This window comes from Haemaphysalis longicornis, unplaced genomic scaffold (assembly GCF_048455015.1).
Source record: "Haemaphysalis longicornis isolate Haplotype H1 unplaced genomic scaffold, Haemaphysalis longicornis Haplotype H1 scaffold_9, whole genome shotgun sequence".
NCBI lineage: Eukaryota > Metazoa > Arthropoda > Arachnida > Ixodida > Ixodidae > Haemaphysalis > Haemaphysalis longicornis.
Genome location: NW_027526460.1, coordinates 173,009,504 through 173,027,488, shown reverse-complemented (window position 1 = coordinate 173,027,488; position 17,985 = coordinate 173,009,504). Strand labels below are relative to the sequence as shown.

The 17,985-nt window shown below is 50.5% G+C and overlaps 1 protein-coding gene and 1 pseudogene across 1 annotated transcript in view; one reads left to right on the top strand and one right to left on the bottom strand.

Annotated features, from left to right (window-relative positions):
• Nucleotides 1–17,985, top strand: part of LOC144151944 (histone H4-like) — a 127,669-nt gene that overhangs the window by 35,367 nt on the left and 74,317 nt on the right. The gene's annotated exons all lie outside the window — the stretch shown is intronic.
• On the bottom strand, nucleotides 6,505–7,124 carry LOC144152009 (histone H1-like; annotated as a pseudogene).

Genomic DNA, 17,985 nt, shown 5'->3' with positions numbered 1-17,985 from the left:
CTTACTTATCAATGTATCACCCTTGCAAGAACAATTGACACCTTCCATTGCTGTTAACAAAATGTTAATGTTTTCGTTAGTTTCACTATTCCTGATAAAGAATAATGCAATGAAGTTAATATTAACGAAATTCAATGTAATAGTGCTTATGAAAGTGCCAAAATGTAGCAGCTCATGCAGCTGTAATATTTCGCAAGAGTAGAACAGTTTGTAAATGTAGTCATGGGTAATTGTAGTCATGGGCTGCCTTTCTTGTAATTCTTACCTGCACCATCGAATCGTGTTTTGAGCTGTGTACATAGTGAAAGAGCACCCAACGCAATTGTATACCCTTCTGTGCGCTGTAGAATGAGCTTTCAATGATGGTGTTTGCTTTCTGGACCGTGTATAATTGCCACATGCGCGTGAAAGCGTCCATCCGCGCGCGCGCACTTGGAGCACCGAGTCGAGCGCTTATTTAGGAACACGATCGGAGGTCAGCGTCAACTTGCAGGTGCGCAAGAAGAGCGTGGAGAGATCAGGGGCTCAGGTAGAAAAGGCTAGCTTCTACCACATGTGCGTAAGCTTCCCCAGCGCCGCCCACGGAACGAAACCATCGGCCGCCTGCCAAGCAGTCGAAATGAGGGGAGGGGGAAAAAAGAAAAAATCCAACTCGCATGAAGTCGCGCACATATAGGTAGAGACGTCACGGTGCTGCGTCCACGGAGGTTAAAAAATTCCAATTTTTTCAATCTCTTTGGCTGCGCCCCTGCTTAGGGGGTGTGGTCGGCATGGGCCCCTACGGGATATGGTTTGGGAATACGCTCCCCGCGCACGTCTCCTCCTCTTCCTCCTCCACCCCCGTCGGCCGCGCGCCGCCGAATGTAAACAAACCACCCCTCTCGGCTCCCGACGCGCGCGCGGCCGAGGTCATGAATGAACCTTTCACGGAGCAGGAGCTTGAGCGTGCGAAGGCGAAGCGAAAGAGCGCCCCGGGCCCCGACGGGATAACTTTCCAGGCCCTGAGAAACCTGAACGAAGACCAGCGTGCAAGACTACTGGCCTATTTCAACATGTTGTGGGAGCGGGGCACGCTGCCCGAAACACTTACCCTGGCGTACGTCTGCCCCATCCTAAAGCGCGGCAAGCCACCTGCCGAGCTCGACTCCTACCGGCCCATCTCCCTGACCTCTGCAGTAGGGAAACTGCTGGAGATGATGGTGCTGGCAAGGCTGGAATGGCTCGCGGGGGAAAACGAATGGAGCCCCGAGCAGCAGGTCGGCTTCAAACGGGGACGAAGCACAGCGGACTGCATCGCGGACGTAGTCTCCACGTTCGAGCAGGCCAAGGGGAGCAAACACACCATGTTTTTGGTCCTGCTCGACGTGGAAAAAGCTTTCGACGCCCTCCCCCACGCGACGATCCATGCCGCACTTGACCGCTGCCGAGTGACGGGGCGGATGCGCGCGTACCTGGATGCCTTCCTAGGCAACCGCCACCTCCAGGTGCGCGTGGGGAAAACACTTAGCTCGGCCCACCCCGTCACAGCAGGCGTACCCCAGGGCAGCGTCTTATCCTCCTTCATCTTTAACCTTGCCCTCGCAACCCTTCATACTGCACTCCCCCCCTCCGACTCCATCCCGACCCACATGATCCTATATGCCCACGACATAGCCATCTGGAACTCCGCACACACGGGCAGGCGGGAGGCTGCCCGCGAAGCCATCCAGGTGGCCTTGAACATCGTCGGCAAACGGCTCGAAGACCTTGGCCTGCGGGTATCGCCCACCAAAACTGTGGCCCTCACATACCACCCCACGGCAGGTATGGTGAAGCGAACCCCAGAGCTCACACTGAATGGCACAACCCTGCCGTGGAAACAGAAAGTGGTATACTTGGGGACCACACTTGACAACAGGATCTGCTGGCGGCCCCACCTCAAAGCTGCACGGGCCATGGCCGCCACGGCACTGCAAGCCATCAAGAAAATCATAGCAGGTGGGCGTGGCTGCACCCCGGAACTAGCCGCGCGTATCTACACGGCCACTGGCGTCAGCCGTATACTGTACGCGCTCCCGCAGGCCAAGCTAACCCCTGCTACCTGGAGGAAGCTCGATCTACAACACCGAGTGGCCCTGCGCCTCTGCCTCGGCCTCCCCAACCACTCCCACATCATTGAGACCCTCGCCGAGGCCGGATCGTGGCCCCTGCAGTAGATCGCTACGCGCTACGGCCTGAACTTCATCGCGCGTCTGAAACTCGCCCCAGACGGCCACACCCTCCTCGAGCGGTTCCGCCAACGACCGCACTCGCGAGTCTTCCAGCTCCTCAACACCTACGAAGAGCTCGTGGGTTCAGACCCGCCGCCCATAGACCCGCCCCCCCCCCCCCCCCCCACCGCAGCGCGACGCGGGAGTGCGCATCGCCACCACGGTCCCCGGCGTCAGGAGCAAGCGCACCACCCCCCCCCCCCCTGCGCACTACAACAGGAAGTAGCGTGCCTGCTGCACGAGCGCTACGCAGACGCAGTTAAACTGTACACAGACGGCTCCGTGCTGCCCGGCCCCCCAGGCTCCGCCGCCGCCGCTTGCGCGGCCCCAGAGCTAGACCTGACGGTGGAGCGCCGACTCAGTTTTGCCTCCAGCTCAACAACAGCCGAGCTGGTAGGCCTGCACCTGGCGGCGGACGCCCTGACGGAACGTCGCGACATCAACCAGGCTGTCATCCTCTGCGACAGCCGGGCGGCACTCCTGCGCCTGCAAAACCCAAACAAACACGGGCCGCTCGTGCGGCAGCTCGCCAAGAAACTGCGCGACCTCCATTCAGAGCGGAGGCGCGTCTCGCTCCACTGGGTGCCGGCTCACGTGGGACTTGCGGGCAACGAACACGCCGACACGCTCGCCAAAGCGGCCCACTCGGCGGACACGGCCGTCTTCGAAGCGGCAATCAAGGGTGATCAAGCGCGCCACTGGATTGCGAAGCACGCGAGCCTTCAACATCCGCACCCGCGACTGGCCGACGGAAGAACACCTGGGCGCATCCCGAGCCGCACTTTCGGCCGCGCGGAATGCAGCCTACTCCTACGCCTCCGCACGCGCAGCGCTTTTCCCACGGCCCGCTGCTTCTTCTTCGGACGGGCCGCCTCCCCCAACTGCCAGCACTGCGGCGAACTGGGCAACACCGAACACGCCTTGCTCTGCTGCAGCCACCACCACGTCGAGCGGGCCAAGATGCTGCAAACCTACGCCGCCCTCCGAGTAGCGTGCAGCACGCGGGAGGAGCTCCTCTTCCCCTCGGCCACCCGTGGACGGGGCCCGGCACTCACCGCTCTGCTGCAGTACCTGCATTCCACCGGCCTAGCCAAGCAGCTCTAAAGGCCAACGCCTCCGCTGCCATCGCTCTCCTTCCCCTATCTCTTTCCTCCTCTCCCCCCCGCCTCCTTTCCAGCGCTCCTGTGCGCGGCTCCCCGTGGTCGCCGCCGCACGATCCGGCGGTACTGTGCGCGGCCCCTCGGGGTCGTCGCCGCACGAACTTTGAGCCCCCTGCGGCGAGCGGGGGGCCCCCCTCACGGCCAAGAAGAAGTCACACAAACTCTCCTGGCCCTGTGCTCGCAACGTGTGTGTGTGCGTGCGTGTGCGCGACATGGTGCGGACGTGCAGGCCTGCGCCCATACGCCTCAAACCCAGTACCCCCAGCCTGCCACAAAACTATCCTGTGCCGCAAATACCCCGCACACACTACCAGCACGTCCCATCCTGAACTCTGCAAACAGTATGCATGCGGCGCGCGCATTTTTAACCAAGTATCCTATGTTACCAGTATAAATGTCAACCTGTTTGCATGCTGTACCTCTGCCCTCAACTTATATTATTCATGTATCCCCAATCCATCGTACCTAGTATTTACCCCCGCAAGCCCCATATTACGCCCCCTGTAACCCGCTTATCAGCTATCTCTACATATATCCGCCCCCACTCATATCCTGCTGCCCCTTACCATGTACCCCTGTAACTTGCTATGTGTGTTTTCTTTTTTTTTATCTCCTGCAGTGTTGGACGTTCTTTGCACTGCTGCCGTCGCGTCCCCCCGCACTTGTTGTTATTGCTGTCTGTTGTCCTTAGCACTGTTGCCTTCGCGTCTCTCACATTTGTTGTTTATGCCGTCTTTTTTTTTCTTGTTGTTTATTTCCTTTATTATCCGCCCCCACCCATGTCGCACTCCCGTACGTCTCGCCGCAGCCACTGCTGCACTACTCGGAATGTTAGCCGCTCGTTTACACTGCTGCCGTCGCGTCCCCCCCCACTTGTTGTTGTTGTGGTCTGCACTCTCGCCGTCGCGTCTCTCGCATTTGCTGTTGATGTCATCTGCTAATTTTGTTGTGGCCCTCTGTTATTTTATTCTGTATTCCCGCCTGCCTTGCTGCGCCGCGATATTTACATGTTTGTGATTCCTGGCACCTGCTCACTCACCTTCTCCCTACATCCTTCCTCCCCCTATACCTACTCTTTCGACTCTCCCACCCTCCTCGCTTCCGCTCGGCCGGTTGAGGTGTCGGCGAAACGCCAGACAGTTACCGGCCTCTTTCCTCCTCCCCCCCAACAACCACTTCCTCCTCCTCCTCCTACAATTTTCGTCGCCATGTAAATTCGCCTCCCCACAAATTCCGAACGAAAAGAGCTATCAATTCCATTCAAATTTTGCCTTGTTGCGCCTTGTGTTTTCTCTTACATGAGCAAAAATGGTGAACGTGGTGCAAATTGCGGCCTGGATACGACGCAAAATATTTTGCTTACCATGCAGATTTTGCGACGTTCGGGCCTCCCACTCGTACGGAAAGGGCTCGCACAAGGGTTACAACCCGAGCGGTAGGCCTCGCACCGACCTTGTCGGCCGCGCCGCGTCGGAGTTCTCGGCGCTGGCATCGTAACCGTTCGACGCACGAAAACGATGATTGCACCATCGCGTAGCTCCAAGAATAGGCTTTCCACCAAGTGGTCTCACGACGCTGTGAGGACGTTTTTCGGCCCGCCAGCGAGCGGTGGAGGAGCGAGAACCACGCCTGGGATACTGAAAGGTCGCGTTCGCCATGTTAATCGGCTTGCAGCTGAAATTTCCTTATTCTCACGTAAAATTCACGCATACCATCGTGTTTCTGGGGCTCGGAGGAACAAGAAAAGTTTAAGCTCTGCACGGTGAGACGATGTACTACCTCTCCACAGCCCGAGAAGCATTTGTAAAAAAAGCGAAACGGGCGAAATTGACAAAAAACGTGTCTTGGACGCCTCGTAGCCTATCAACTAAACGGCGCACACGCTAGCGGCACATATTTTCCAATTCTATGACTCCTGTCCTCTCGATTGAACCCTGTTTCAATTGCCTGGGCTTTGATTAACGACCCCTAAGGGCGCCGCAAAAGACCCCGGGCGCGCTTGGTCCACGCGGGCAGATCAAGGCTCTTTCGCTGCCAGATCCCAAACCAAGAGGTCCAGGCCAACTAAAACTGCACCGAAACGTTTGCCAGGGCCTCTACTTTATTGTCGCTGCTCGTTCGGGCCTCTTAGTCGTACGGAAATGGCTCGTAAAAGGGCTACAACCCGAGCGGTCGGCCTCGCGCCGACCTTTTCGGCCGCGCCGCGTCGGAGTTTTGGCGCTCGCATCGTCACCGTTCGTCGCACGAAAACGAACATTGCACCGTCGCGTAGCTCGACGAATAAGCTTTACAACGAAAGGTCTCACAACGCCGTGAAAACGTTTTTCGGCCCGCCAGCGAGCGGCGGAGGAGCGAGAACCACGCCTGGGACACTGAAAAGTCGCGTTCGCCATGTTAATCGGCTTGCAGCTGAAATGTCCTTATTTTCACGTGAAATTGACGCATACCATCGTGTTTCTGTGGCTCGGAGGAACAAAAAAAGTCTACGTTCAGCACGGTGAGACGCTCTGCTACCTCTCCACAGCCCGAGAAGCATTTGTAAACAAAGCGAAACGGGCGACATTGAAAAAAAAACGTGTTTTGGACGCCCCGTAACCTATCAACTAAACGGTGCACACGCCAGCGGCGTATGTTTTCCAATTCTACAACTCCTGTTCTCTCGATTGAACCATGTTTCGATTGGTTGGGCTTTTATTAACGACCCCTCAGGGCGCCGCAAAAGAACCCGGGCGCGCTTCGTCCGCGCGGACAGATCAAGATATTTTCGCAGCCAGCTCCCAAACCAAGAGGGCCAGGCCAACTGTTGTCCGACAGATGGCAGCAGCGTGCGGGTATCTGTGGGCCACAGCCACGGCTGCTGCGGCAGCGAGGAGCGAAGCTGCAGTGCCTTTGGTTTTTCTTTATTTGTTTGCTTGTTTTTACTGCTGTGTGTGTGTTTGCGCAGCAATCGTGCGATTAAGAATGCATTGAGGAGGAGGACGCGAGATGGGTGTGGCGTGGCAAGCTTCCGTCGCCATGGCAAACTGTTGGTGTGGTCCCATCAGGACCGGGTGGTTAATTAAAAAAAAAGGATGAGGCCGGCTTCCGCAGAAGTCTCACTTTTTGGAAGAAGCTGGCTTCTTGGGGGCTTTCTTGGTCGCTTTGGGCTTCTTGGGGCTCTTGGGAAGGGACGCCTTTTTCTCTGCCTTGGGCTTTTTCGCGGCCGCTTTCTTGGGCTTCTTCGCACCGGCAGCGGGGGCGCGCTTGGGCTTTGCCGTCGCGGTGGTCTTGTTGGCTCGCGGTTTCTTGGTGCCCGAAGGCTTCTTCTTGCCTGCCGCCGCCGCCGCCGCCGCTTTCTTCTTCTTCTCGCCGGCGGACGGTGATTGTGCTGAAGCAGAGGAGGACAGCTTGAACGAGCCACTGGCGCCTTTACCCTTGGTCTGCACTAGCGCGCCGGACGCGACGGCAGACTGGAGATACTTGCGGATGAAGGGAGACAGCTTCTCGACGTCTACTTGTAGGTGCCAGCCATGTACTTATTTATGGCTTGCAGGGACGAACCCCCGCGCTCTTTGAGGGCACCGATGAAGGCGGTGACCATGGCCGAAACCTTGGTGTGCGTAGGCGCTGATTTGAGCTTGCCGGATTCGCGGGGCGCAGCCTTCTTTTTGGGGCTCTTGGGAGCCGAAGACGCTCCCGCCGTAGCGGCCGGCACTTGGCTGGTTTCTTCAGACATGTCTCTTCTCAACTCCGGAGCGACGAGAGCAATGCGGCCCAAAACGGCTGGCTGCTACTGCAAAGAACACAACTCGCGAGGCAGATGAGCGGCACTCGCGCGTTGCGACTGCGTCGACAGCGGCGGCGGCGGCGGCGAAGGCGACCGCACAGCGAGAGGGGCCTACCCCCCTTCCCGCCTGCCTCGCTCCACTCCGCACGGCTCATTTGTGCTTTTCGCGCGCTGGTTTTTCGCTGCGGGAACGGCTGCGCTTGGCGCAAACGCCAAATAACAGGCGCGCTTCGAACAAACACGTTCCCGCGAACATTTCGGTGCAAGAACCAAGTCTCTACGACTCTCCATTCACTAGCAGAGGCCTCCAAGAGCTGCCCCGAGCGAACGGACGGGCACCGCCAGCACAGGTTTTCGGCATCCTCCGGGCTTGAACACCGCTCTAGCCCTGCTCCAAGGGTTGCAAATTGAGCCTACTGAGGGCTTTCACATGGCATTTGCAAGTGAACAAGATCGAGTGGCGCATGGCGTTGAAATTCGTGGCTGAAGGGGACCAAAGAAGCACACTTGCGCTCGCACCACAGGAACGCTTGCTTCGCGCGAAAATTCAGTAAACACTCGCGTGCAAGACGCCACGGTGACTAATTTCATTAGTCATTCCATTTAAATGGCCATTTCATTGTTCCCGTTACCTTTGTTTACATTGTGTACAAGATGTAACAAGCGTGTTTTGGAGCCCTCCAGCGAGATGACACAACCGCTTTCAAAACAGCAGCCCTGGTAGTAGCAAAATATATACGAACATGGAGCCCGCGTAACCTTCACAGGGCCAATCAAAGGTCGATAAATGCAAAGTTATCAAGCGGTTTTGTTTTTCAAACTAGCACCTTGCAAGGGGCGCGCAGTGGTGGGCCCCAAGATCGGTTACGGTGTGCCCCACGTTTCCTTGTGCAGCCCGACTGTGGTTCGCACCAGGTGTGTGAATTTTTCGCAGGTAAGAATAACCGTCTTGCGCAAGAGGGCAAGCTTTAAATGAAATCGATAGCTTATTTCGTTCGCAAAATCTGCAAGGTAAGCAAAATATTTTGCGTCGTAGCCAGGCCGCAGTTTGCACCACGTTCAGCATTTTTGCTCAGGTAAGAGAAAACACAAGGCGCAACAAGGCAAAATTTGAATAGAATTGATAGCTGTTTTTGTTCGGAAACTGTGGGGAGGCGAATTTACGTGGCGACGAAAATTGTTCGATGATGATGAAGTGATTGTTGGGGGGGCGGGGGGGGGGGACAGAGACCGGTAACTGTCTGGCGTTACGCCGACACCTCAACCGGCCGAACGGAAGCGACGAGGGTGGGAGAGACGAAATAGTAGGTAAAGTGGGGGGGAAGGGTGTAGGGAAAAGGTGAATGGGCAGGTAACAGGAGTCGCACACACGCAAGTGTCGCAGTACAGCGGGGCAGGCGGGGATGACAGGGTGTCACAACAAGGTTAGCGGTTGACAACGAATACAAAATAAGATAACAGGGGGTCACACCAGAATGAGCAGGTGACATAGGAAACGGAGTAGAATAACTGGGGGGCACAACAGAATCGGCATAAGACATCGGAAACAGAAAATAATAACAGAGGGATACATCAACATTAGCGGGTGACATCGGATTCGGAGTAGAATAACATGGGGGGACTCAGCAGAAAGTAAAATAATAATGATAATAATAAAAAAAAGGAATGATAATAATAATAATAATAAAAAAGACAGTGTAAAGTGCAAGACATTGGATACTGAGTGGGTTAACAGGGGTCCCATCAGAATTAGCGGATGGCATCAGTAACATATGCAGGAAACGCGAAAACAACTGGGGGAGAGACGTAACAGCAGCAGCTGTACGGGCGGCAGATAATGACGACAGCTGTGCTAGGTACGACCGACACTGCAGGGTGAGAAAACAATAACAACAAATGGTATAAGAATAAAGAAGAAAGAAAAAAAAGGAACCTCGTATAGCGGGTTACAGGGGTACATGATAATGGCGGCAGGATATAGGTGGGGCGGATATAAGTGGGGATAGCTGGTAAGCGAGTTACAGGGGGCGTAATAAGGGGCTTGCGGGGGTAAATACTAGGTTTCAAGGAAAAGGGATATGTGGTTAATATGGACAAGGTACAGCATGCGAGCGGGTTGACATACACTCTGGTGATAATGTGTAATAGGTTGAAGATGCGCGCGCCGCAAGCAGAGTGTTCGTAGAGTTCAGATGTCTGCGGCACAGGATAGTTATGAGGCAGGCTGGGTGTGCTGGGAGGCGCGTGGGCACATCCCTGCCTGACCGCACTATGTCACACACACACACACACTCACACGCGTTCCGATGCGGGCACTAGGCCTGGAAAGTTTTGGGGGGAATGTTCTTGGCTGACGGTTGGGGCCCCGCACGCCACAGGGGGCTCAGAGTTCGTGCGGCAGAAGCAGGGTGTCGAACCGGAATTTTTTCGGGTTCGGTTCGGGTTCGGGTTCAAGCCTTTCGGGTTCGGTTCGGGTTCAGTTCCAGAGCACTATTCCGTTCCGGTTCGAACCCGTTCGAACCGGTTCAAACGGGTTCAAACGGGTTCGAAGAAAAAAAAAAGCAGGCGTGTTTTTTTCTGTTAATTTTTTGGGCTCGTTTTTCGTTTCCTTATCAAATCGGCATAACAACAAATTCATAATGAAGGTTTCTTTGTCCAAATATTTTGTCTTCGCCAAACTAAAGCGACCCTGCAACACGTTTTTCAACTTTTGTCTAAATCTTGAGTGCTTGCAGAAAGTAGTCAACCAACGCATTATAATATGGGGTCGCAATGCGCCTCAGCCAAAAATTACTGTTCTCTCCTCGTCAGATAACATAGAAACGTGCTCAAAATATTTTTCTCTCTTTCCCGGTCTTCGCGTTATTCGACCGCTGAATGACGTCATTACAGCGGTGTAGCGGCTGTTTGCCGGCTTTCCTTAAGTTGCAGAATAGAACGCATTTGATAGCCATCTAAAAAAAGCCACAAAAACGAAGCAGAAACGGAAGGTGTATCCGCAGCGACGAGCGAATCACGCAATGTTGCTCTGTGCTGGCAATAGCGATAGTTTTCGCAGTGTTTCCAGATGCGAAGAAGATTGAAAGCGTTTTCGAAAGTATTTATTTATTTATTTACTGCTTTTTGTTTGTTTATTTATTTATTTACATAGTTATATTCATTTATTTATTTACTGTTGGGTTTAACGCGCCGTCGCAACGCCGACGACAAGGCGCGCCATAGTGGAGGGCTCCGGATTAATTTTGACCACCTGGGGATCTTTACGTGCGACGAAATTTCGGGCACACGGACGTTTTCGCTTTTCGCTTCCATCAGAAAAGCGGCCGCCGCGACCGAGAATCTAAACCGCGTCTGTGTGCTCATCAGCGCTACGCCTTAGCCACTGAGCCACCGTGGCGAGTTTATCTAAGGTGTTGAAGAGCTCCTTTAACTGTACCCGCAAAATGTTTTCTATGGTAGTGTGACGAGTATGTGGCGCCGACAGCCAAGCGTGGCAGGTGGAATTTAGAAAAACTTCCTACTGCTCATCTTTTATCTGCTAACAGAGCTGTTAGAAAGAAAGAATGGCTCTAAAGACTCATTGGACGGCGGGTATAGGACGACATTGGATAGGGAACCACTGGAGATAGGAACTTGGTAATGGCCCTTAGCGACTGGTGACAGCGATTGGGCTCTAGGAAAGATGATAGCCAAGTGAAGTCACAAGCAGCAGTAATGATCACTTGCAGAGAGAGCAGAGAGAAAATGAAGTTTAATTCAATCGAGGTAATGTTTAAGAGAGGCGTCCTCATTCGAGGGGGCCGAATAGACAGCCGTTTCCATCAAGAACAACTGATCTTCCAGGCCGCAGCTGGCCATGGCTGCATCCCAATTCTCTATAAAAACGTGAAGGTTGGATGGATCTACGGCACACTAGTCGCAGCCGCCTACTATGTGTATGAGGTTCCCAGGCTCTCCACAGAAGCAACGCAATGGAGAGAGTTGTGTCCCGTCAAAGAGGTGAAGTCTGGCGTTGTGTGGGAAGGTGTATGCCCACACGGTGCGGAGTAATGTTTCCTGGTTAATCGGTAGCGATTTGTGCGGGGAGGAGTACGTTCTATGGAAGAGGCCAGAGTGCTGAGTAACTTCTTGGTATGTGACTGCAGGATGCATGCACTCGGGCCGGGCTTCATCAGCGCCGGCTAAGCGAGTCAAATCTCGAACCACGAGGTTGGTGATCTTGTTTGCCGTAGATGCCAGTATGAGCTGGCGCCCATACAATCGTGACTGGTCTCGTCGGTGGTCTCTGATTGATCATCGGAAGTGTTGTAACATGCAATCGACCGTTGGCAAAGTTGGGCCACGCCTGCTAAGGGTCTGTTATGAGAGTTTTGACGCCGCTTTGGCAAAGCGCACGTGCTATCGCCGCTTCCTCAGCTTAGAGGAGGCTGTGTTCGGCGGTTGAGATGCTACACCTGTGGGAAGCTGCAGCACGGTAACACAAAGAGAAGGTACTGAAGAATGCTATCGGGCGGCTCTTGCATCAAACCAGTTGATCGTCCCTCCCTTTTTTTCTTGCAGTTTAGTTTCTTTCCAACTGTCTCCCCTCATATACACGTTTTGAAAACTCTTTGATGAATATACAATATGCATTAGGCAATTAGTCATTAACTTTAGTCCGAGATGTCAATTTTAATATAGCAACAACATAATAGCGCGATACGGGCATAAAGAAAGACCTTTTATAGCATTTAGGCGGTCTTCACATAACTTTGCGGCTACTTTGTGCGTGACAAAATTTCCTGATTGGTCGAGAAGGAGAACGCTGCAAAATTTCCAAATGCCAAGGACCCCAAAGATATCATGTTTGGTCCGACCGTGGAATCCGCCTTCACTGACCCGCTAATTCTTTTAATCAAAATTAATCAACACCCCAGTCCCAATAATTCACATTAGCTCATTCACTCACCTAACTAATTTTAACTTCAAGTTCAACTTTATTGAGCATTTCGTACATAGAAATGCAAGGACAAACACAAAAAGCTGCAAAACTGCAGCTTGACGAGTTGTTTGTGCACCTTACGGTTGGCGTGGCAGATCAGAAACAGGAGTTTAAAGCATACGCACAGGAAATAATCCTAAGAAAATAAATCTCGCCTTAACATGTCGATATTACATACAAACATAAAAGAAAGCATTAAAACGCACTATAGCTCGCAGTCTGTAAAAGATACTTATTAAATGATATACATACACGCATATAGGCACTCATAGGTACATACATACATATAAAGGTTACAAAACAAAACAGGGTACACAGGTACATAAAAAGAGAAATATTGAATATGTAAGGAACCTGTGTAGACACAAAAAAAAAGCAAAAGACAAAACTTGAAGAAAAAGTCATATTATATACAGGTATGCATTCACTCATCAAAATCTGCACTACAGAAGTATCCACATAAATAAATACACACAATATTGGCAAAAATCAGTGTAGCCTACGGTACTTTTTAGATGCTAAAGTTTGCAGGGAATGAAGACAATGCCAATAAAACGCTTGAAAAATATTACATGTAATTTTGGCTAAAGCAAGGTTGCCACGAGAGACAACGCTTAACAGACTGTCAGTTAAAAATGTTCTATGTTCAGCAGTAAAGGTTTCCTTAAAGGAGCAATGACACGAAAATTTTATGTTACACTTTCATTGCTTTTATCGATGCTTAATGGTCTGGCGAACCTGTAACAGCACTTCAAATACTTCAGCGCGCGATAGTTAATTACGTTGAACGGCCTGAAAATCGTTTGTTTCAAATTCCCGCGCTTTCATCCCGAACGGCGCATAAAACAGCCTCCCGGTTTGACCTCACCGCTTGTGCGGACGTCACCGGAGCCCGCTTGAGAGGGTGTTGCGCCCGCTCGCCGCTCGTGTTGCCGCGCGCGAGAAGTGACGTCACGAGTTTTTGACGAGCGCTGTCGCGTCACTTCTTTTTCCTCTCCTGGAGTGATGTCACGCTGATGTCCATTTGCTGAGTGCCGCTCCGCGCGCTGCTCCGTCGGCGCGATAAATGTGATTCAATTGAACTATGTTCTTCGCGTCGCAGGCCGCTCATATTTCAGCCAGGGTATTCTGTTGAGTGAAGGAAACGAACTGTGCAATAATATTAACGCCAAAAATTGGTGTCAGTGCTCCTTTAAGTCTCACTTAGAAATTGTATTTATAGCTATGCCACTCTCAGCTAGGTTATTTAAAAGGCGGGCAGTTCGGGATTGCAACCTATCATTGCCATAATTCGTTCTTGAAAACGGCACGAACCATGTATTCCTTCCCATAATTTCGTATGGTACGTCCAACGGTTTTCTTAAAGGAGTACTGACACCAAATGTTGACGCCTAAAAATTATATAATTGGCTTCAGTAGTTTGTACAGATACCTCACAGAAATTTTTGCAGCGATCCGAGGCCGGAATCACATCTAAAATCGATTTTGATTGTCCAGGCCGCGAGCTTCCACAAATCGGCAGCACTAGCGAAATCGCTTTCGCCGTGACGAAACATCGGCCTGCGTGTCTGGCCGGTTCAGGGTGACGCCATATAGTCGTTTTCGGAACCGGAAACGATATCCTGCGCTGCTGTTGTCGGTGGTATTCGTTTGGGCGGGAGACGTGGCCGTAGCTGTGTGAGCAATGCTTGTAAACGTTGCGTGTTCGACGTCTTTGCCTTCAGTTCGTGGCCGGCGCATGGTGTTCCCTTGCACTGATGCCGAAAACTGCGCGGTGCCGGCACCGCGCGGTGCGCGAAGTCGACGGGCACCGCGGCGACGCGGCGGTGCGCGTCGCCGAGCTGGCCAAAGTTGTGCTATCTAAGCTCGCGGAATGCGAAGTACTGCTCGTTGAAGCCTGTCCGAGCAAATCGACGACGATGCCAAGATGCATTATTTTCCACGCGACGACATGCAGCGCTAAACTTGGGCTGAGTTCGTGCGCGGCGGCGGCCGCAAGAACTGTCGCCCAAGCCAGCGGGCTCGGGGTTGCACGGGTCACCTTGGGTGTAGGGAACTTTAGGCTTAGTATCGTGGCGACTATTTGATCGCTGCTGGTATCTGTACAACTGCGAATGACCATCCCTTACACAACGTTTCACCACACTATCATCCCCTTTTTCGCACATGGAGCTTTATTTTGGCAATAATTTCCGTTTCAGCGAACGGTGACCAAGACATCTGCCGCGGCCTGTTTTGATTCTAGCGCGCAGGTGGCGCCATCTTTCGGCCGCTCGCCGCACCGCGGTGCCGGCAGTGCTCGGTCGGAGCGCCGAACCCCGCTTCCGGTCGGCGTAGGCTTACCATCGCGGCAAATATCTGAACGCCACCTTTAAATGCAGCGCTGATAACAACCCCTAGCACAATTTTTCAACACACTAACATCTACTTTCTCGCATGTGGAACTTCTTTTTCGCGATCAGATTCATTAGAAGAGTGGCGACAAGCTGTTGCTATCACGGTCTGTGCCGGTTCGAGCCGCAGTGATATTACAAAACGGACGACGGCGAAGGCATCGCCGGCCTAATCGCCTGGCCAAATAAAGTTGTTCTGTCTGTCGGGTGGCAGCGACTCATCCGAGTCTGACGATTCAGATGACATGTCGACTGCGCGGGCGAGTGCGGACCATGTGCAATCGTAGCAGACGATGCGGCGAACGCATGGAGGAAAGAAAAACGTCCCTGACGTCACGGGTGAGACCGTGACGTAAGGCTGGCCTGCTTGCAGGCTGGCCTTCGAACGGCCATTTTCCCGCGCGGCGACCAAATTTGAAATTGGTTGCAATAAACGTGCTATAATTAATTCTGTGTTGGCGGCTGACGGCTTTCGGTTCGATTTTCGTAATTACTGGGCCAATAGGTATTCTTTACAGCATAAAAACGGAAAGCGAGAAATTTCGTGTCAGTACTCCTTTAAACTACGTAGACTTAGATATGCTGCACCGTTGTGTTGCAAGCTATTTTTATACTTTGTTAGAAGATTAAAGTTGTAGATACATTGGACAGGAAGCAAATTATACTGCAGAAATAGTTCTTTGGTGTGATAGTCATATGGTACAGTTGCGATATGTCGAATGGCCTTTTTCTGAAATAAATGCAGCTTATCAATATTTTTTGCGGAACTGGTTAACCATACGAGCGAGGCTGCAGTAATTGATGTGAGCTGTGTATATAGCATGATAAAGAATAAGTTTAATATTTGATGTAACCACAGGCCGTAACCTACAAAGCACCCCACACGCTCGAGATAAATTAGTGCAGACGTGATCGACATGGGCATCCCATTTTAAATGTTCATTAAAAACAATGCCTAATGTTTTTATTTCACTAACTATACAAATCTTTTCAGATCCGATGTACAAACTGAGGTTTCTGTCAACAGATCTTTGAGCTGGTGAAAATAACACCGCTTTAGTTTTCTTAGTATTTATTTTTAACCAGTTTGCTTTAGTCCGTTTGTGAAGCTTTTGGAGGGTTATATTTGCTAAATGCAAAAGCCGAGTAGTATCACACGATTGAAAGAAAATGCTGGTATCATCTGCGTAAATAATAAAATGTGCAATGTCAGTAATTTCTACGATATCATTCATATAAATATTGATCAGTATTGGCCCGAGAAGACTGCCTTGCGGAACTCCAGCCCTTACTTCTTGTGAAGAAGAGTTGTGTTCCTTTATTGCTATGATCTGTTGCCGGTTACTTAAAAGATTGCAAAAGAGTAAAGCCCCCGGAATCCATAATGTTGTAATTTTTAAAGCAATGCTAAATGACTAATTCTATCAAATCCTTTGAAAAAGTCTATAAATATAACTAAAGTTACCTTCTTTTCTTCAAATCCCTGGATTATTAATACTTTTTGCGTTAGTAAAGCTAATACGTTGACATATGTTTACGAAAACCGAACTGTTTTGATGATATAATAGAGTGTTTGTCACAGAAGGACACAAGATGTTTCGCGATTACTTTTTATAGCCTTTTAAAATAACTGGAAGTACAGAAACCGGTCTATAATTGGAAAAATTGATTTTCTCCCCGGATTTAAACAGTAGCGTGACCCTAGCTTGCTGCATCATTTTTGGAAAAACACCAGTAGTAAGGCATAAGTTACATATATAGCTAAGCGGCGATACAAGGAGGTCCAGTACAAACTTAATAGGCCGAATGTGAAGCCTATCGATGTCTATGGCCTTGCTATTTTTCAGTGACTAGAAAATCGACCATATTTCCTGAGGCGTTACCGGAGAAAAAAAGGCTCTGTGGGGGTTAGAATCCTTTAGGAAGCTCATAGCGCTTTCATTGTGGGAGCATTGCATAAGATTCGTTAAATAGTGATTAAACTTGGTTGCCAGTTCTTGACCCTTGAGTGGTTTATTATCTACTGTCAATTCAAAGTCGTCGTTACGGGGGGTAAGTGGGTGCAAAAGTTTCTTAAATTCCCGCCACATGACATCACGCCGGGAGGAAGCCTGAGAAAACACATGTTCGTAGTACATTTTTTTAGTATAGCGTAAGAATTTGTCACAAAGTTTCGGTACTTTTTAAAGGCTACAAAATCGTCCCTGTTCTTTGTTTTTACAAACTTATGGCACAATAAATCTTTTTTACGGATCATCTTCAGACATTCGTCGGTAATCCATGGTTTCCTTATATTATTATTTTTCTTGACCATCTTAAGAGGAAAATACTTTTTATATGCATCTTCATATGATTCTAGAAAAGTATCGTAGGCATCATCTGCAGTGGTGCACAGAAGTAAAGGGTTCCACCAAATAGAGGCAATTTTCTGACGAAAAGTAGTCAAAGTATTCTGATTAATATCGTGAAAAGCGAAAGATTCGGGGCATTGCTTACATCTTAGTATTTCTGTGTGCATTGAGAACATAAATATAGGTAAATGGTCACCTGTATGTACACCAATCACACCGGACATGGTACTGCAACTTGTATCACTGGTTATAAATACATGAATAAGACTTTGGGAAAGACGGCCCATACGAGTCGGTTCTTTGATCACGTTCATGCAGCCGAAATAACCGAAAAGGAGCTCAAGATCACGCGAATGTGCGCTTGCCTGTAATATGTTAATGTTAAAGTCCCCACCAATAGTTATTTGTAAACCATAAGACGAAACAAAATTGAGAAGGTCTTCTAAAAATGCGAAACAATTTTCGAGTTTTCCATCAGGGGGGCGGTGCACAACAACAAAAATAGCATTTTTACATTGCACCGTTAAAGCTTCATAATCTGTCGTAACTGTCGAAAATTCGTTCATTGTACTACAAGAAAGCTGTGTAGACACGAGCTGTAACACACCCCCACCTCGCGCTAGGACCTATTTAGAAAGAACGTGTTGAAGCCCGAAAGGCACAGCACTTCTGTGTCACTCGTATACCAGGTTTCCGTTATCATGACAACGTTGAACTTGAAACTTTCAAAGCTGCGTTTCATTTCTTGTAGTTTCACATTCTTCTTTCATTTCCTCGCAGCTTTTGTTGAAGAATTCGCAGCTTTTTTACATTTCCACATTTTCTTTTCTAGTGGTTTCATATTCTTTTTTAATTTCCTCGTAGCTTTTCTGCATTTCCCTTACTTATTTTCGAAATTCACGCTTAAGATCAGCGATGTCGCGTCTTAGGTTAGCAATGTCATTTTTCATGACCAAAGCAATGCGGGATTATACACAAGGGCACACAATAGCAATGACACTGGGTGGTTGGCACCAGAGGCAACAGAAAAAGTCACTGAGTACGCGAACAAAGATTACTGCAGAATATTCAAACCTGTGAAATAG